Source organism: Tamandua tetradactyla, chromosome 2 (genome assembly GCF_023851605.1).
Source record: "Tamandua tetradactyla isolate mTamTet1 chromosome 2, mTamTet1.pri, whole genome shotgun sequence".
NCBI classification, from domain to species: Eukaryota; Metazoa; Chordata; class Mammalia; order Pilosa; family Myrmecophagidae; genus Tamandua; species Tamandua tetradactyla.
In genome coordinates, this window is record NC_135328.1 from 49,370,058 (window position 1) to 49,391,706 (window position 21,649).

Below are 21,649 nucleotides of genomic sequence, written 5' to 3' on the forward strand. Positions count from 1 at the left end.
TAGAGGAAGCCAGAAAGGCTAAGTAGATGGGAGGAGAAAAAAGCATAATGAAGTCATTATTAGGGATTGAAAAGTGAGAGTTCAGAAAGAAGGTCTGGTGAACCATATTAAAAGCTACTAGTTGGTACAATGGTGACTCATTGGCATTTTCTTGCCTGCCATGCCAGAGACCTGGGTTTGATTTCTGGTGCCTGCCCATGTAAAAAATAAAAATAACTTTTTAAAAAGCTACTATTTTAGTTTCCTGACTACTAAAGCACATAACATGCAGTTAGTTGGCTTAAACAATGGAAATTTATTGGCTCATATTTTTTGTTTGTTTTTTTCAGACTTTTCGTGAAAAAATAACATATATACAAAAAAGCAGCAGATTTCAAAGCACAGCACCAAAATTAGTTGTAGAACATATTTCAGTTTGGCATGGGTTACAATTCCACAATTTTGGATTTTTACTTCTAGCTGCTCTAAGATACTAGAGACTAAAAGAAATATCAATATAATGATTCAGCAATCATGTTCTTTTGTTAAATCCTATCTTCTTTGTATAACTCCACCATCACCTTTGATCTTTCCCTCTTTTTAGGGTGTTTGGGCTATGGCCATTCTAACTTTTTCATGTTGGAAGGGTCTGTCACTAATATGGAGTAGGGAGATGGAACTATCTGATGTTCTGGGGAGACTGGGCCCTCTAGGTTTCAGGACTTATCTGGACCAGGAACCCATCTGGAGGTTGTAGGTTTCTGGAAAGTTACTCTGGTGCATGGAAACCATTGTGGAATCTTATATATTGCCCTAAGTGTTCTTTAGGATTGGCTGGAATGGTCCTGGTTAGGGTTTGGCAAGTAATGATAGGTAGCAATATCTAACTGAAGCTTGCATAAGAGCAACCTCCAGAGTAGCCTCTTGACTCTATTTGAACTCTGCCACTGATACTTTATTAGCTACACTTCTTTCCCCGCTTTTGGTCAGGATGGAATTGTTGATCCCATGGTGTCAGGGCTGGACTCATCCCTGGGAGTCATCTCCCATGCCACCAGGGAGACTTTCACCCCTGGATGTCATGTCCCATGTAGGGGGGAAGGGCAATGATTTCACTTGTAAAGTCGGGCTTAGAGAGAGTGAGGCCACATCTGAGCAAAAAAAACAGGTCCCCCAGAAGTAACTCTTAGGCATACCTATAGGTAGGCTCAGCTTCTCAGCTACCTACATAAGCTTCACGAAAGTAAGCCTCAAGATCTTGGCCTATTGATTTGGGTGTCCCTAAAGTTTGACACAGTATCAGGATTCCCTGATGGTAAAGTTTAATAGTTCCATATTTTTTCTCCCATCCCTCAAGGGACTTTGCCAATACCTTTTGATTATTTGCTTAATAATCAAATAAACATATGTATCTAGGCATTATATTTAGCTATACAAGATTAAAGGAGTTCTTTTTTATTCTGAGCTCCCTGTGTTTCAATTGTGCAAATGAGCTATACAGATAGGTTGAGTTAGATTATGTGCTATAGAAAATTTAGGTTCCAGGCCAAATAAACCTTTCTTCCTTTGGTCTCAAAGAGTACATGTGGTTCTAAAATATAGACACTGTCTTCCTTACCCCTGTGTTCTGAATTACTTTAACCCTGACCTGACCGGTTTTGTTCTTATCACTAAATACCAGATGGTATGTTTATATGTATATATTAAACAGCCTCTCAAAATCCAGAAATAATAATTACCACCCCAGACTAAATGTGTCTGCTATAAGAGTTTACAATCTAGGCCCCTTTTTTCTTATAAGCATTTTCTAAAGGAGACCATACCATAATTGTTCTTTCATTTCTGGTTTATTTTGCCTCACTAAATGTCCCCACATGTTCATTCACATCATTGCATGCCTCATGACTTCGTTCCTTTTTGTAGTAGCACAACATTGAATCATATGTATATGCCATTGTCGCCAATCAACTTCTCAGTCAGTGCATCCCTTCAGCCACCTGCATTCATTGGACATCATGTATAATTCATTGGGCATCATGCCCAAAGTCCACAGTCCATCAACACTCTCACTTTTATATAATTTCATTGTTTCCAAGAGAAAGATAACCAATGAACACACTCTCACCAAATAGGAAATCTAAACTTCCTCTTAACTCTTGTCCCTCCCACAATTATTTACCTTTGCTGCTGCTGTGGTAGTGTTGATGTTTTCCTTTTAAACACAGCCCGTATCATGCAATAGCAGCTTCCCCCCATACCCCAAAATTATACACTCTTTGTACAAGATTCATACCTTTGAAATAGTTCATGCAAGAACTTATTTATATTTGCAGTATTAATCAGTGGTATATATGGGTCTTTACAACCCCTTTCAATCATGTTCACTTTCAATATGGTAATATTACTTATAGACCCACTACTGAACCACCTTCACTTCTATCTATTCCCTTACATTTGAGTTCAACCTCATTTGCTAATTGTTCACCCATCTCTAGCTTCCATGTATCTCTAGGTCCCCTCTATTCTATATTATAAGCCTCCAATTTTACCTTTACCAAGGTCATAAAAGTGTGATCATACAGTATCCATTCTTTTGTGTTTGGCTTATTTCACTCAGCATTATGTCTCAAGACTCATCCATCTTGTCATGTGGTTCAGGACATCATTTCTTTTTACTGCTGCATAATATTCCATTGTAGGTATATACCACATTTTGTGAATTGATTCAGCTGTTAATTGAACATTTGGTTTGTTTCCATCTCTTGGTGATTGTGAATAATGCTGCTATGAACATTGATATGCAGATGTCTTTTGTGTCATTGCTTTTAGCTCTTCTGGGTATATACCAAGTAGTATTATTGCTGGGTCATAGAGCAACTTGATATTTAGTTTCCTAAGGAACCGCCAAATTGTCTTGCATAGTAGCTGCACCATTATACATTCCCACCATCAGTACATAAGTGTCCCAGTTTCTCCACATCCTCTCCAACAATTTATAGTTTCCTATTTGTTTAATAGCAGCCATTCTTATAGGTGTGAAGTGGTATCTCATTGTAGTCTTGATCTGCATTTCCCTTATAGCCAATGAAAATGAGCATCTCTTCATGTGCTTTTGAGCCATCTGTATTTGCTCTTCAGAAAAATGCCTGTTCATATCTTTAGCCCATTCCATAATTGGGTTGTTTGTTCTTTTGTTGTTGAGGTGTATGATTTCTTTATGTATACAGAATATCAAACCTTTGTCCGATATGTGATTTCCAAATATTTTCTCCCATTGAGTTGGCTGCCTCTTCACCTTTTTGACAGAGTCTTTTGAGGTACAGAAGCATTTGATTTTGAGGAATTCCCATATATCTATTTTTTCTTTTGTTGCTTGTGCTTTGGGTGTAAAGTTTAGGAAGCTACCTCCTATTATTAGGTCTTGAAGATGTTTCCCTACATTTTCTTCTAGAAGCTTTATGGTGCTAGTTCTTATATTTAGGTGTTTGATCCACTTCGAGTTAGTTTTTGTATAGGGTGTGTGCTGGTTTGAAAGGATATATGTCCCCTAGAAAAGCCATGTTTTAATCTAAATCCCATTTTGTAAAGGCAGAATAATCCCTATTCAATACTGTATGTTTGAATCTGTAATCAGATCATCTCCCTGGAGATATGATTTAATCAAGAGTGGTTGTTAAACTGGATTAGGTGACAACATGTCTCCACCCATTTGAATGGGTCCTAATAAGTTTCTGAAGTCCTATAAAACAGGAAACACTTTGGAGAATGAAGGAGATTCAGAGAGAGCAGAGAATGCTGCAGCACCACAAAGCAGAGTCCACGAGCCAGCGACCTTTGGAGATGAAGGAAGAAAATGCCTCCTGGGGAGCTTCATGAAACCGAAAGCCAGGAGAAGCTGTTAGCAGACGATGCCGTGTCCACCATGTGCCCTTCCAGATGAGAGAGCAACGCTGACCATGTTCACCATGTGTCTTTCTGGATGAGAGTGAAACTGTGACTGTGTTCACCATGTGCCTTCTAACTTGAGAGAGAAACCCTGAACTTCATCGGCCTTCTTCAACCAAGGTATCTTTCCCTGGATACCTTTGATTGGACATTTCTATAGACTTGTTTTAAATGGAACATTTTCTTGGCCTTAGAACTGTAAACTAGCAACTTATTAAATTCCCCTCTTTAAAAGCCATTCCGTTTCTGGTATATTGCATTTTGGCAGCTAGCAAACTAGAACAGGGTGTAGGGCAGGGGTCCTCTTTCATTCTTTTAGCTATTGATATCCAATTTTCCCATGCCCATTTATTGAGAAGACTATTTTCTCCCAGTTCGGTGGATTGGGGGCCTTTTAAAAAATCAGTTGACCTAAGATTTGGTGGTCTATTTCTGCACCCTCACTTCAATTTCATTGGTCAATACTTCTATCTTTGTGCCAGTACTGTTTTGACCACTGCGGCTTTGTAATAGGTTTTAAAGTCAGAGAGTGTTAATCCTCCCACTTTGTTCTTCTTTTTTAGGATGTTTTTACTCTTTGGGGTCTCTTTCCCTTCCAGATCAATTTGTTAACTAGGTTTTCCAAGTCTTCAAAGTAGGTCATTGGAATTTTGATTGATACTGCTTTGAATCTGTAGGCCAATTTGGGTAGAACCGACATCTTAACTATATTTAGCCTTCCTATCCATAAGCAGGGAATGTCCTTCCACCTATTTAGATCTTCTTTGATTTCTTTTAGCAATGTTCTGTAGTTTTCTGAGCACAGATCCTTTATGTCCCTAGTTAAGATCATTCCTAAGTATTTGATTCTTTTGGTTGTTATTTTGAATGGAATTTTTCCTTAACTCACTCCTCAGCTAGGTCATTGCTTGTGTGTAGAAATGTTATTGATTTTTGCACATAATTTTACATCCTGCCACCTTGCTGAATTTGTTTATTACCTCAAGTAACTTTCCTGTAGATTTCTCAGGATTTTCCAAGTATAGTATCATGTCATTTACAAATAATGAAAGTTTTACTTCCTCCTTTGCGATTTGGATGCCTTTTATTTCTTTGCTCTGCCTGATTGCTCTAGCAAGAACTTCTAGTCCAATGTTAAATAATAGTGGTGACAGTGGGCATCCTTGTCTCATTCCTGATCTTAGGGGGAAAGCTTTCAGTCTCTCTCCATTGAATATAATGCTGACTATGGGTTTTTCTATATTTCCTTTATCGTATTAGGGCAGTTACCTTTGACTCCTATCTTTTGAAGTGTTTTTTCTCAGAAAAGGATGTTGGGTGGGCCACTGTGGCTCAGTGGCAGAGTTCTCACCTGCCATGCTGGAGACCCAGGTCCAATCCCCGGTGCCTGCCCATGCAAAAAAAAAAAAAAAAAAAAGAATGTTGAATTTTTTCAAATGCTTTTTCAGCATCAATTGAGATGATCATGTGATTTTTTTCCCTTTTGATTTGTTAGAATGCTGTATTACATTCATTGATTTTCTTGCATTGAACCATCCTTGCACTCCTGGTATAAATCCCACTAAATAGGAGTGTATAATTCTTTTAATATGTTGTTAGATTCTATTTGGTAATATTTTGTTGATAATTTTTGCGTCTGTGTTCATTAGGGAGATTGGATTGTGGTTTTTCTTTCTTATAGCATCTTTTCCCAGTTTTGGTATTAAAATAATATTAGCTTCATAAAATGAGTTAAGTAGTATCCCCTTTTCCTCAATTTTTAAAATAAATTTTTAATTTTTAAAAAAAATATAACAACAAACAAACGCAAACATTCTTAATTTTGATCATTCTATTCTACATATATAATCAGTAATTCACAGTATCATTACATAGTTGCATATTCATCATCATGATCATTTCTTAGATCATTTGCATCAATTCAGAAAAAGAAATAAAAAGAAAACAGAAAAAAATTCATACATATCATACCTCTTACCCCCCCTTTCATTAATCACTAGCATTTCAAACTAAATTTATTTTAACATTTGTTCCCCCTATTATTTATTTTTATTCCATGTGTTTTACTCATCTGTTGATAAGGTAGATAAAGGAGGATCAGACACAAGGTTGTCACAATCACACAGTCACATTGTGAAAGCTATATCATTATATAATCATCTTCAAGAAACATGGCTACTGACAAGATTCAACATCCTTTCCTGTTGAAAACACTTCAAAAGATAGGAATACAAGGGAACTTCCTTAAAATGATAGAGGGAATATATGAAAAACCCACAGCTAGTATCATCCTCAATGGGGAAAAATTGAAAACTTTCCCCCTAAGATCAGGAACAAGACAAGGATGTCCATTATCACCACTATTATTCAACATCGTGTTGGAGGTTCTAGCCAGAGCAATTAGACAAGAAAAAGAAATACAAGGCATCAAAATTGGAAAGGAAGAAGTAAAACTATCACTGTTTGCAGATGATATGATACTATACATCGAAAACCAGGAAAAATCCACAACAAAACTACTAGAGCTAATAAATGAGTACAGCAAAGTAGCAGGTTACAAGATCAGCATTCAAAAATCTGTAGCATTTCTATACACTAGTAATGAACAAGCTGAGGGGGAAATCAAGAAACGAATCCCATTTACAATTGCAACTAAAAGAATAAAATACCTAAGAATAAATTTAACTAAAGAAACAAAAAACCTATACAAAGAAAACTACAAGAAACTGTTAAAAGAAATCACAGAAGACCTAAATGGATGGAAGGGCATACCGTGTTCATGGATTGGAAGACTAAATATAGTTAAGATGTCAATCCTACCTAAATTGATTTACAGATTCAATGCAATACCAATCAAAATCCCAACAACTTATTTTTCAGAAATAGAAAAACCAATAAGCAAATTTATCTGGAAGGGCAGGGTGCCCCGAATTGCTAAAAGTATCTTGAGGAAAAAAAACGAAGCTGGAGGTCTCACGCTGCCGGACTTTAAGGCATATTATGAAGCCACAGTGGTCAAAACAGCATGGTATTGGCATAAAGATAGATATATCGACCAATGGAATCGAATAGAGTGCTCAGATATAGACCCTCTCATCTATGGACATTTGATCTTTGATAAGTCAGTCAAGCCAACTCACCTGGGACAGAACAGTCTCTTCAATAAATGGTGCCTAGAGAACTGGATATCCATATGCAAAAGAATGAAAGAAGACCCGTATCTCACACCCTATACAAAAGTTAACTCAAAAATGGATCAAAGATCTAAACATTAGGTCTAAGACCATAAAACAGAGGAAAATGAAGGGAGATATCTTATGCAACTTACAATTGGAAGCGGTTTTATGGACCTTAAACCTAAAGCAAGAGCACTGAAGAAAGAAATAAATAAATGGGAGCTCCTCAAAATTAAAACTTTTGTGCATCAAAGAACTTCATCAAGAAAGTAGAAAGACAGCCTACACAATGGGAGACAATATTTGGAAACGACATATCAGATAAAGGTCTAGTATCCAGAATTTATAAAGAGATTGTCCAACTCAACAACAAAAAGACAGCCAAACCAATTACAAAATGGGAAAAAGACTTGAACAGACACCTCTCAGAAGAGGAAATACAAATGGCCAAAAGGCACATGAAGAGATGCTCAATGTCCCTGGCCATTAGAGAAATGCAAATCAAAACCACAATGAGATATCATCTCACACCCACCAGAATGGCCATTATCAACAAAACAGAAAATGACAACTGCTGGAGAGGATGTGGAGAAAGAGGCACACTATCCACTGTTGGTGGGAATGTCAAATGGTGCAATCACTGTGGAAGGCAGTTTGGCGGTTCCTCAAAAAGCTGAATATAGAATTGCCATACGACCCAGCAATACCATTGCTAGGTATCTACTCAAAGGACTTAAGGGCAAAGACACAAACGGACATTTGCACACCAATGTTTATAGCAGCGTTATTTACAATTGCAAAGAGATGGAAACAGCCAAAATGTCCATCAACAGAGGAGTGGCTAAACAAACTGTGGTATATACATACGCTGGAATATTATGCAGCTTTAAGACAGAATAAACGTATGAAGCATGTAATAACATGGATGGACCTAGAGAGCATTATGCTGAGTGAGTCTAGCCAAAAACTAAAGGACAAATACTCTATGGTCCCACTGATTTGAACCGACATTCGAGAATAAACTTGGAATATGTCATTGGTAACAGAGACCAGCAGGAGTTAGAAACAGGGTAAGATAATGGGTAATTGGAGCTGAAGGGATACATACTGTGCAACAGGACTAGATACAAAAACTCAAAAATGGACAGCACAATAATACCTAATTGTAAAGTAATCATGTTAAAACACTGAATGAAGCTGCATCTGAGCTATAGGTTTTTTTTTGTCTGTCTGTCTGTCTGTTTGTTTGTTTGTGTCTTTTTTTTACTATTATTATTATTTTTATTTTTTTCTCTATATTAACATTCTATATCTTTTTCTGTTGTTTTGCTAGTTCTTTTCCTAAATCGATGTAAATGTACTAAGAAATGATGATCATGCATCTATGTGATGATGTTAAGAATTACTGATTGCATATGTTGAATGGAATGATTTCTAAATGTTGTGTTAATTTCTTTTTTTTTCTTTAATTAATAAAAAAAAATTAAGTAAATTCTGAATAAAAGTCTGGCCCTAAAAAAAAAAAAAAAGAAACATGGCTACTGGAACACAGCTCTACATTTTCAGGCAGTTCCTTCCAGCCTCTCTATTACATCTTGACTAACAAGATGATATCTCTCTTTTTTTTTAAATTTTTTAAAATTAATTTTAAATTAAAAAAATATGACAACAAAGAAACACAAACATTCCTAACATATAATCATTCCTTTCTACATATATAATTAGTAATTCACAATATCATCACATAGTTGCATATTCATCATCATGATCATTTCGTAGAACATTTGCATCAATTCAGAAAAAGAAATAAAAAGAAAACAGAAAAAGAAATAAAATGAAAACATGAAACAAACAATGAAAACAAAAGAAAAAAAATTATACATACCATACCCCTCACTTTCGTTTATCGCTAGCATTTCAAACTAAATTTATTTTAACATTTGTTCCCACTATTATTTATTTTTATTCCATATGTTCTACTTGTCTGTTGACAAGGTAGATAAAAGGAGCATCAGACACAAGGTTTTCACAATCACACAGTCACATTGTGAGTTATATCATTATACAGTCATCATCAAGAAACATTGCTACTGGAACACAGCTCTGCATTTTCAGGCAGTTCCCTCCAGCTTCTCCATTACACTTTGACTAATGAGGTGATATCTCTTTAATGCGTAAGAGTAACCTCCAGAATATCCTCTTGACTCTGTTTGGAATCTCTCAGCCATTGACACTTATTTTGTCTCATTTCACTCTTCCCCCTTTTGGGCGAAAGGTTTTCTCAATCTCTTTGTGCTGAGTCTCAGCTCATTCTAGGGTTTTTCTCAATCCCTTGATGCTGAGTCTCAGCTCATTCCAGGATTTCTGTCCCACGTTGCCAGGGAGGTCCACACCCCTGGGAATCAGGTCCCACACAGACAGGGGGAGGGTGGTGAGCTTGCTTGTTGTGTTGGCTGGAGAGAGAGGCCACATCTGAGCAACAAAAGAGTTTCTCTTGGGGGTAACTCTTAGTCCCAATTTTAAGTAGGCTTGACCTATCCTCTGTGGGGTTAAGTTTCATATGAACAAACCTCAAGATTGGGGGCTCAGCCTATAGCTTTAGTTGTCCACTGTGCTTGTAAGAATATCAAAAATTCAACTTCGGGAATTTGAATTTTCCCCTGTTCTCACCATTCCCCAAAGATGACCTTGCAAATGCTTTTTTATTCACTTTTCATATCACTCTGGGATTTATTGGGGCATCATTCTGGACAAACCCACAAAATCTCATGTCCTACTAAAGGTTCATGTACTATCGTGTTCAATTAAGCTGTCTACATAAGTTATATTAGGAAATGCACTAGTCAAAATTTTGTACCAAATAAACATTTTTTTTGCTTTAGTTTCACACATAATGTAAAATTTTAAAATATTAATTACCATCTATTTTCAACACCCTGCAGTAATGACATTCCTTTGTTCTTCCTCATGCAAAAACATTTTTAAAATTTGTACATTTAGTCACTATCATTGTACACTCTAGGCATTCCTAGATTATATCATCTCAATCTTTATCGTCTATCTTTCTTTCTGATTTTATTTGTGTCCCCAGCCCTCCTTACTCTATCATTCTCACATTCAGCTTCATTCAGTGTTTTAACATAATTGTATTACAGTTAGGTAGCATTGTGCTATCCATTTCTGAGTTTTTACAATCAGTCCTGTTGCACAATCTGTATCCCTTCAGCTCCAATTACCCAATATCTTACTCTAATTCTAACTCCTGATGGTCTCTGTTACCAACCAAATTCTCCCAGTTTATTCACTAATGTCAGTTCATATCAGTGAGAACATACAGTATTTATCCTTTAGTTTCTGGCTAATCTCACTCAGCATAATGTCCTTAAGGTCCATCCATGTTATTACATACTTCATAACTTGATTCTGTCTTACAGCTGCATAATATTCCATCGTATGTATATACCACAGTTTGTTTAGCCACTCATCTGTTGATGGATATTTTGGCTGTTTTCATCTCTTTGCAATTGTAAATAATGCTGCTGTGAACATTGGTGTGCAAATGTCTGTTTGTGTCCTTGCCCTCATGTCCTCTGAGTAAATATCTAACAATGGGATAGTTGGGTCATATGGCAATTCTATATTTAGCTTTATGAGGAACCGCCAAACTGCCTTCCATAGTGGTTGTACCATTTGACAGTCCCACCAACAGTGGATAAGTGTGCCTCTTTCTCCACATCCTCTCCAGCAGTTGTCATTTTCTGTTTTATTGATAATGGCCATTCTGGTGGGTGTGAGATGATATCTCATTGTGGTTTTAATTTGCATTTCTCTAATAGCCAGGGAAGTTGAGCATCTCTTCTTCTGCCTTTTGGCCATTTGTATTTCCTCTTCTGAGAGGTGTCTGTTCAAGTCTTTTGCCCATTTTGTAATTGGGTTGGCTGTCTTTTTGTTGTTGAGTTGAACAATCTCTTTATAAATTCTAGATACTAGACCTTTATCTGATATATCATTTCCAAATATTGTCTCCCAATGGGTAGGCTGTCTTTTTGCTTTTTTTGATGAAGTTCTTTGATGCGTAAAAGTGCTTAATTTTGAGGAGTTCCCATTCATTTCTTTCTCTCTTCAGTGCTTTTGCTTTGGGTGTAAGGTCTAGGAAACCGCCTCCAAGTGTAAGATTTATAAGACATTTCCCTACATTTTCTTCTAACGGTTTTATGGTCTTAGATCTAATGTCTAGGTCTTTGATCCATTTTGAGTTAATTTTTGTATAAGGTGTGAGATACGGGTCTTCTTTCATTCTTTTGCATATGGATATCCCGTTCTCTAGGCACCATTTATTGAAGAGACTATTCTGTCCCAGCTGAGTTCACTTGACTGCGTTATCAAAGATCAATTGTCCATAGATGAGGGGGTCTATATCTGAATACTCTATTCAATTCCATTGGTCAATATATCTATTTTTACTCCAGTACCATGCTGTTTTAACCACTGTAGCTTCAGAATACGCCTTAAAGTCAGGTAGCGTGAGACCTCCAACTTCTTTTTTTTTTTCTCAGGATACTTTTAGCTGTTCGGGGCACTGTGACCTTCCACATAAATTTGGTTATTGGTTTTTTATTTCTGAAAAGTAAGTTGTTGGGATTTTGATTGGTATTGCATTGAATCTGTAAATCAATTTAGGTAGAATTGACATCTTAACTATATTTAGTCTTCCAATCCATGAATACGGTATGCCCTTCCATCTATTTAGGTCTTCCGTGATTTCTTTGAACAATTTCTTGTAGTTTTCTTTGTATAGGTCTTTTGTCTCTTTAGTTAAATTTATTCCTAAATATTTTATTCTTTTGGTTGCAATTGTAAATAGAATTCTTTTCTTGATTTCCCCCCTCAGATTGTTCATTACTAGTGTATAGAAATACTGCAGATTTTTGAGTGTTGATCTAGTAACCTGCCACTTTGCTGTACTCATTTATTAGCTCTAGTAGTTTTGCTGTGGATTTTTCAGGGTTTCTGACATATAGTATCGTATCATCTGTAAACAGTGATAGTTTTACTTCTTCCTTTCCAATTTTGATGCCTTGTATTTATTTTTCTTGTCTAATTGCTCTGGCTAGAACTTCCAACACAGTGTTGAATAACAGTGGTGATAGTGGACATCCTTGTTTTGTTCCTGATCTTAGGGGGAAAATTTTCAGTTTTTCCCCATTGAGGATGATGTTAGCTGTGGTTTTTCATCTATTCCTTTTATCAGTTAGAGGAAGTTACCTTCTATTCCTATCCCTTGAAGTGTTTTCAACAGGAAAGGATGTTGAGTTTTGTCAAATGCCTTTTCTGCATCAATGGAGATGATCATGTGGTTTTTCTGGTTTGATTTGTTGATACAGTGTATTACATTAATTGATGTTCTCATGTTGAACCATCCTTGCATACCTGGGATGAATCCTACTTGGTCATGATGTATAACTCTTTTAATGTGTTGCTGGATTCGATTTGCTAGTGTTTTGTTGAAGATTTTTGCATCTATGTTCATTAGAGAGATTGGTCTGTAGTTTTCCTTCTTTGTAATATCTTTGTCTGGCTTTGGTATGAGGGTGATGTTGGCTTCATAGAATGGGTTAGGTAGCTTTCCCTCCTCTTCAATTTTTTTGAAGAGTTTGAGCAGGATTGGTACTAATTCTTCCTGGAATGTTTAGTAGAATTCATATGTGAAGCCATCTGGTCCTGGACTTTTCTTTTTGGGGAACTTCTTAATGACTGATTCAGTTTCTTGACTTGTGATTGGTTTGTTGAGGTCGTCTATTTCTTCTCATGTCAAAGTTGATTGTTCATGCCTTTCTAGAAAGTTATCCATTTCATATACATTGTTGTATTTATTAGCATAAAGTTGTTCATAGTATCCTGTCATTCCTTCCTTTATTTCTGTGGAGTCAGTGGTTTTGTCTCCTCTTCCATTTCTGATCTTATTTATTTGCATCCTCTTCTTCTTTTTGCCAATCTTGCTAATGGTCCATCAATCTTACTGATTTTCTCAAAGAACCAAGTTCTGGTTTTGTTGATTTTCTCAGTTGTTTGCATGTTCTCAATTTCATTTATTTCGTCTCTAATCTTCATTATTTCTTTCCTTTTGCTTGCTTTGGGGTTAGTTTGCTGTTCTTTCTCCAGTTCTTCCAAGTGGAAGTTAATTCCTCAACTTTTGCCCTTTCTTGTTTTTTGATGTAGGCATTTAGGGCAGTAAATTTCCCTCTTAGCTCTGTCTTTGCTGCATCCCATAAGTTTTGATATGTTGTGTTTTCATTTTCATTTGCCTCGAGATATTTACTGATTTCTCTTGTAATTTCTTCCTTGACCCACTGGTTGTTTAAGACTGTGTTGTTGAGCCTCCACATATTTGTGAATTTCTGGCACTCTGCCTATTATTGATTTCCAACTTCATTCCTGTATGATGAGAAAGTGTTTTGTTCATTTTAAATTTAATGAGACTTGCTTTGTGACCCAGCATATGGTCTATCCTTGAGAATGATCCATGAGCATTTGAGAAGAGGTGTATCCTACTGTTGTGGGGTATAATGTTCTATAAATGTCTGTTAAGTCTAGCTCATTTATTGTATTATTCAAATTCTCTGTTTCTTTATTGATTTTCTGTCTAGATGTTCTGTCCATTGATGAGAGTGGTGAATTGAAGTCTCTAACTATTATGGGAGATGTGTCTATTTCTCTTTTCAGTGTTTGCCACATTTATTTTGGAGCATTCTCGTTCAGTGCATAAATATTTATGATTGTTATGTCTTCTTGTTGAATTGTTCCTTCTATTAATCCATAGTATCCTTCTTTGTCTGTTTTAACTTTTTTACATTTGAAGTCTGATTTGTTGGATATTAGTACAGGTACTCCTGCTTTTTTCTGATTCTATTTGCATGAAATATCTTTTCCCAACATTTCACTTTCAGCCTATGTTTATCCTTGCGTCTAAGATGTGTTTCCTGTAGACAGCATAAAGATGGGTCCTGTTTTTTAATCCATTCTGCCAGTCTATGTCTTTTGATTGGGGAGTTTAATCCATTAACATTTAGTGTTATTACTATACGGGTAGTACTTTCTTCTACTATTTTGCCTTTTGGATTTTATATGTCATATCTAATTTTCCCTCTTTTTACCTTTACTCATATTCTTCCTTTCTACACTGTTCTCCATACCTCTCTCTTCTGTCTTTCCATACCTGTCTCTAGTACTCCCGTTAGTATTTCTTGCAGAGCTGGGCTCTTGGTCACAAATTCTCTCAGTGACTTTTTGTCTGAGAATGTTTTATTTCTCCCTCATTTTTGAAGGACAATTTTGCTGGTATAAGAGTCTTGGTTGGCAGTTTTTCTCTTTTAGTAATTTAAATATATCATCCCACTGTCTTCTCACTTCCATGGTTTCTGCTGAGAATTCTATGCATGGTCTTATTGGGCTTCCCTTGTACATGATGGATTGCTTTTCTCTTGGTGCTTTCAAGATTCTCTCTTTCTCTTTGACCTCTGACTTTCTGATTAGTAAGTGTCTTGGAATATGTTGATTTGGATCTGTTCTCTTTAGGGTACGCTGCACTTCTTGGATCTGCAATTTTAAGTCTTTCATAAGAGTTGGGAAATTTTCAGTGATAATTTCCTCCATTAGTTTTTCTCCTTCTTTTCCCTTTTCTTCTCCTTCTGGGATACCCACAACATGTATATTTGTGTGCTTCATATTGTCATTCAATTCCCTGCGTCCCTGCTCATATTTTTCCATTTTTCCCTATATTTTCTTTTGCTGTCAGATATCAAATGTTTCATTCTCCAGTTCACTAATCCTGTCTTCTCCCTCTTGAACTCCACCATTGTAGGTTTCCTTTGTTTTATTCATCTCTTCTACTGTGCCTTTCATTCTCATAAGTTCTGTGATTTGCTTTTTAGAACTTTCAATTTCTTCTTTTGTTCATTCCTTGCCTTATTTATATCTTCTCTCAATTCATTGACTTGGTTTTTGATGAGGTTTTCCATGTCTGTTCGTGTATTCTGAATTAATTGTTTCAGCTCCTGTATCTCATTTGAATTGTTGGTTTATTCCTTTGACTAGGCCATATCTTCAATTTTCCTAGTGTGATCTGTTATTTTTCTGTGGTGACTAGGCATTTAATTACCTTAATTAGTTTATTCTGGAGATTGCTTTCACTTCTTTTACCTAGGGTTTTCTTGCTGGATGAATTTGTTGTCTATCTGTTCTTTGACATTCAGTTCAGCTTTTTCTGGACTTCTAGCTTAGGTTTTGTTTAACAGAGGAGAAATTTTCAGTTCTTGTTTTCTTGTTTCTTGCCCTGCCTATATGGTACTTCCCGCCCCACCCTTAGGAGGGTCTACTTAGGTATTATAGATCCCAGTCGGATTTTCCCAGACCAAACTGGCCTCCTATCAGGAGGAAAGAATCACCTGCGTCAGTTTTCCCTGAGGGTGAGACCCAGCAGGTTGAAACACTTTCCTGTGAAGTCTCTGGACTCTGTTTTTCTTATCCTGGCCAGTATGTGGCGCTTGTCTGCCTGCAGGTCCCACCAGCATAAGATGATGCAGTACCTTTAACTTTGGCAGACTCTCCCTGCTGGGGGCATGGTGCAGACAGAGGAGAGGTTGTAGGCTCGTTTTAATGGCTTCAAATTACCAAGCCCTGTTGTCTGAATTCCTTAAGGGAGGAATTCCTCCTGAGTTGGGCTTCACCCCTCCCCTGGGGAAGGCACAGACTCCAGACAAGCCCTCAGATGAACTTGTTTCTGCCTGTGCCTGGGGCAGTGCAGCCTGAGAAGCCCTGCCACTGTATCCAAAGGCGGTCAAGACTTTGTAGAAACACAGCCACAATAACCTGTGTTTCTTCTTCTTTTTTTTTTTTCCTTCAGCCCTGCCCCCTTGGAACCAGGGCAAAAATGAGCGATCTCTGCTTTGACCAGGTTAACCTGAGCTGGGGTCCTATTTTTAGTAGTCAGAATTTGTTAATTAATTTCACAGTTGGCATTTGGTTGGGCTCAGCCCCTGTTGCTGGTAAAGTCTCCTTGCTTTCCCCTCTGGAAGCAGCCTGTGGGGGAGGGGCACCGGCCACCGCGGCTTGGGCACTCATGTTTCTGGGGGAGCTTGCAACTGGTCGAACTGGTCCATACTGGGATATACTGTGTGTCCAGTCACTGACGTGGCCCCAAGAGCTATTCTGTACTGTTTCTGGTTATTTAGTAACTGTTCTTGAGGATGAACTAAATCACGCACATTGCTAAGCCGCCATCTTGACTGCTGCTAGATGTATCTGAAAAGGCATTTCTTGAATCCACCATTTTACCTTTTGGATTTTATTTGTGAGATCTATATATTCTTTTCCCTCTTTCTCTTTTCATCCTTCCAGTTACCCTTGTTGGTGCTCTTTAATTCAGTGCCCTCCTCCAGACCTCCTTCTTCTGTCTTTTTTTTCAACTGGCAGAACTCCCTTTAGTATTTCTTGTAGGGATGGTCTCTTGTTGACAAATTCGTTTAGGATTTGTCTGCCTGTGAAAATTTTAATCTTTCCCTCAGTTTTGAAGGACAGTTTGGCTGAGTACAGAATCCTTGACTGGAAGTCTTTCTATTTCAGGATCTTCAATATATCATACCACTGCCTTCTCTCCTCCATGGTGCCAGTTGAGTAGTCTGAACTCAGTCATATGTGATTTTCCTTCTATGTAGTAGACTGTTTTTCTCTTGCTGCTTTCAAAATTTCCTGCTTCTATTCAACATTTGATAAACTAATTAGTATGTCTCTTGGGGAAGACCTATTTGGATTTATTCTATTTGGAGTTCATTGAGCTTCTTTGACTTTTATATTTATGTCCTTTATAAGCCGTTGGGAGGTTTTCTCCCGTTATATTCTTGTTTACTCTTCCTAGACCTTTACTCTTCTCTTCTCCTTCTGGGACGCCAATGATTCTTAATATTCATACACTTTTGTTTTGTCCATCATTTTCCTGAGATCCAATTCAAATTTTTCCAGGTTTTTTGCCATTTGCTGTTTTGAGTGTTAGAAGAAATTGTCCTGCCCTTTAGTTTGCTTATTCTTTCTTCTGCCTCTTTAGGTCTGCTATTGTGTCTCTCTAGTATGTTTTTTTATTTCATCTACAGAATTTTTAATCTCTGTGATATCTGCTATTTTTCTATTTATTCTTTCAAATTCCTCCTTATGCTCTTCTAGTGTCTTCTTGATCTCCTTTATGTCATTAGCCATCCCACTTATTTTATTAAGTAGAGTTATATGAACATCTTTGATTAATTATTCCAGCATCTGTGTCTCCTCTCAGCATCTGTGTCTCCTCTGGTGTTTTAATTTGGTCATTAGGCTGATCTATATTTGTCACTGTGTCATTGTGATATGCTTAGTGATCTTCTGTTGTTTTTGCCATATGTAAATATCTTGATTGATTTACTTTGAAAGTTGATTTCCTTCAGTAGTCTAAAGCCTTGGTTTGCAGGATGGATGCATATCAGTATGCAGAACACGGGTGGGGTACAACAGTGTGGTGATGCATTGCAGCACAGGTATAGGCACAGTTTGGGGATGCTACACTGGACTCCCTGGACCCTGGGTGCCTGTGAATGCGGGCGCCCAGGGTCCAGGGATGATGTTTCTGTGTGGGAGCATGGGTCTGAGAGGCATGGCCCTGATGTGCGCTGGTCTAGAGTGTGGGGCCCTTTGTGTGCATGCGCAGAGCTATAGCAGCAGGTCATTATGCCTATATGGACTGGGAGCGGTTGTGACCCAGCTGTGCAGGTGAGCGCTTTCCCAGAGGTGGGGGAGGGGGTATGACTGGGGGCATTGCTCATGTGCGGGTCTAGGAGTGCCATAAATTGATGTACCTGTGCAGAGAGCTGGGGGTGAGTTGGGGGGGGGTGTTGTGCCATTGTATGGACTTAGGGTGGGTATAGAGTGGGTATGGAGGTTTGAGATTGCAACCTTTACGTGCTGGGGACAGCCTGCAGGGAGTAGGGTGGGGGAGGTAGTGCTTGAGGGACACAGGAGGGATTGGTGGGGCAGGGGTGCTTGGAGTGCGGGGAGTGGGGGTGGGTGATAGAATTCAGGTGTATGAGGTGTGGGGTGAGTCACAAGTCGTGGGGCTGTGCTCCTGAGGGTAGTGCTTTCAAGGAATATGGCTTGGCTTATTTCCTAATCCGCGTCTCCCTATCTGTGCACACCTGCAGGCTCTGGGCTTCTGTACTCCGTTTCTCTGCTTCTCAGTTCCTCAGCTTTTTCAACTAGGGCCACCCTATGTGGTGCAGAAGACTCTCCCAGGTCAATTACACTCAGGAATCACCATCTCAGTCGCCCTCCTGTCCCTTCTCTGGCCCACGGTTTTGATGATAGGATAGGAGAAGTTTAAAATCAAGACAACGCTTTCTTCTAGAAGATTGGTGTTCTGGAGTTAGCTGCCAGTGGTCCTAGTTCCTTGGCTTTTCTATCAGTGCACGTGGCCTTTCCTGGCTTCTCTCTTCTCTTTTGGATTCCATTGACTTTCAGCTTGTGTCTTTCCTTATCAGGCCTTCAATAATTGCACCTGAAGTGGCCTCATCAAAAGTCCTACTTGTAGAGGATTTATACCCACAGAAATAAGAACATATAAGAATATATAAGAATAAGTATAAGAACATATTTTTTCTGAGGTACATAGCTCCAAGTCTCCATAGCTACCAAGAGGTAGGAAAAGATAAGGCCATTAGACTGGAAAATTAGGAGGTCCTTGTGAACAGGAGGGAACAGTGTGTGCCCAGCAGTCAAGTAAGAGGTTACCAAGTGGGCAGGTAGTGAGAGGATGTGGTGAGGAAGTCAGTGGTTTGACTAGAAAGCAGCCAGGAGTTCAAGAGTCAGAGCTGGTTTGAAGAATGGGGCAAACTGATGATGTACTCGGGTAGAGGGAAGGATCAAGGGAGAGGAAGAGATTGAAATTGTAAGATTGTAGGTTGACAGTGGAAGGGAGAAGCAGGAATGGCTGGACTCCTGAGCCCAGGGCAGGCTTGGCCCTGGGTGCTAGATGCAGGCCTTTTTCTCAGAAGTGAGAGGGAAAGACCAGGAGAAGATGCAGAAACACTTTAGGTAGAAAGAGGGATCTGAGGGAGCTGAAGTTGAGTGGAGCATTTTCAGTGAAAGAGGTCGTGAGGTCTCTGGGGTATGGGCAGTTGTGGATCATGGTAAGGTCTGTGGAGAGAAAGCGGGTGCTTTGGAGCAGCCTTGGTGAAAAGGGGTTAGAAATCAAGCTAGTGATGGGGTCCTCTGCAAGTCTGAAGGTTCAACCCACAGGCTTTCCCATACCAGTGGGGCTGGGGATAGGCTACCCCTAAATCAGAGGGTATGCTACATTGCCACATACTCATTTTTGAGACAGCCACGTGCTCTGAGGACATGAGTGCTTTTAATGGGGTACTCCTGAGTTCCTTTCTTACCAATAGTACCTGAAGCCTCAGCTGGTATTTTTTGGTCTGCCAGAATCCATTTTCTCAGGAGTCAGTGTTATTCTTGAGAGTAGAATCTCCATGCAAACCCTCACATGCTCATTGACCACAGCATGATGAGAAAGAATAGTGGTGAAAATGGATGTATCTACTAAGTTAAATTCAGTGATTTTAGGACAGGCTCTGTGAGCTCAAATGCTAATTGTTCTAGTTTGCTTGCTGCCGGAATGCACTGTACCAGAAATGGAATGGCTTTTAAAAAGGGGAATTTAATAAATTTCTAGTTTACTGTTCTAAGGCCGAGAAAATATCCCAATTAAAACAAGTCTATAGAAATGCCCAATCTAAGGTATCCAGGGAAAGATACCTTGGTTTAAGAAGGCCAATGAAGTTCAGGGTTTCTCTCTCAAGTGAGAAGGCACATGGCAAACACAGTCAGGGTTTCTCTCTCATCTGGAAAGGCATGTGGCGAACATGGCGTCATCTGCTAGCTTTGTCTCCTGGCCTCCTGTTTCATGAAGCTCCCTGGGAGGCATTTTCCTTCTTTATCTCCAAAGGTCAGTGGCTGGTGGACTCTCTGCTTCTCGTGGCTATGTCATTCTCTGCTCTCAGAATCTCCCCTTTTCTCCAAAATGTTTCCTCTTTTATAGGATTCCAGTAAACTAATCAAGACCCACTTGGAATGGGTGGAGACACATCTCCACCTGATCCAGGTTAACAACCACTTTTGATTGAGTCACATCTCCAGGAAGATGATCTAATTAAAATTTCAAACATACACTACTGAATAGGGATCAGAAGAAATAGCTGCCTTTACAAAATGGGATTAGGATTAAAACATGGCTTTTCTAGAGTACATATATCCTTTAAAACTGGTACACTAATGATGAAATCAAATATTGAACTATGGAAAACTTTTTTAAAATACCAAAGAAGAGATTGAAATCAGATTTTATAGAATTAGGTCTGAGCTGGCTGAGTTTTGAGAAATAAGTCTTACATATGGAGCATTAATTAAATCAACGTGTTTCTTCTGCTTTTACAGTGACTACTATTTGGAAAGAAATGTGCTGAGATGGTATATCCTATTGGCCTGGGGATTATGAAGCCCAGCATGTATTCCTGGTAAGTCACTTTACAGCTGTATAATGGTATATGTCCTTTCTTAAGCAGATGGCTAGGCTGTAAGGGTTCCCAAAGGTGCACACTGTATACAGGGGAGCTGGGTGGTGCTGCAGTCAGAGAAAGCTCCTACCAGATGGAGGTTGAGGGTGCCCAGAAGCTGTAGAGTGGTTCTTGGGACATCAGGCATCCTCAGTGAGGCCCATATGCAGAGGGTTTTAAGGGCTGCTTCTCACCAGATTATACTCTGAGTTTTTCCTACTGGTGATCATATCCAAGGGTCTTTTCCCTTTTTTTTTGCTCTTTACCTTTTTTCGTTTCTAACATGCCATGCTGTCACTCTCATGTACCCACTGACCAGAAGACAGATGTTCTTTGTCTAACTCCCCAATAGCTGTGTTCACTTGGGAGACTTCCTCACTCTCCACCTCAGTCAGAGCACTAGGCCTACCCACAAATCCCTCTCCTCTCTCTTTTTCCAGTTCATTTCCCCTCCTCATTTTCAGCTGTCCTTTCTTCGCACCTTGATCAGAAAGGGCCAGCTCACGATGTAAGCTGTGCTTGGCTGAAGGGGTGGGGGTTGGGTAAAGGAATACAAAGACAAATAAGATGTAATCATTGTCTTCAAGGGACCACAATTTATTGGTCAATACCCCTCCAACCCCCATTCTTGTTCCCAGAGATTCTGTCTTCCCCATGTGGCTTCTCTTCTAAAAATACTTTTCAGTTTGCTCCAGTTGACAGGAACTCTCTGTTCTTCAAACCTTCATGATACTTGTTTTAACCTCCTCTCATGGCCCTGTGCTTTTTTGATGTACCCTGTACCTCCTGTCTTACCTCTTTGACTAGACTTTTGCTCTTTCAAGGCAGAGCTGTGTCTTGCCCATGTTGTGCCTTGCTCAAAGTCTTGTGTATAGTGAGAGCTCAATAAATATTATAGGATTGTAACCAACATGGAATCTA

At 38.7% G+C, this 21,649-nt stretch overlaps 1 protein-coding gene across 20 annotated transcripts in view; it reads left to right on the forward strand.

The window, feature by feature from the left end:
- Positions 1–21,649, forward strand: part of RALGPS1 (Ral GEF with PH domain and SH3 binding motif 1) — a 617,170-nt gene that overhangs the window by 49,458 nt on the left and 546,063 nt on the right. For all 20 annotated transcript variants that reach the window (XR_013169371.1, XM_077145262.1, XM_077145266.1 and 17 more), the window contains one exon: positions 20,610–20,689. The gene's annotated coding sequence lies outside the window, so the exon portion shown is untranslated. The remainder of the gene's footprint in view (positions 1–20,609; positions 20,690–21,649) is intronic.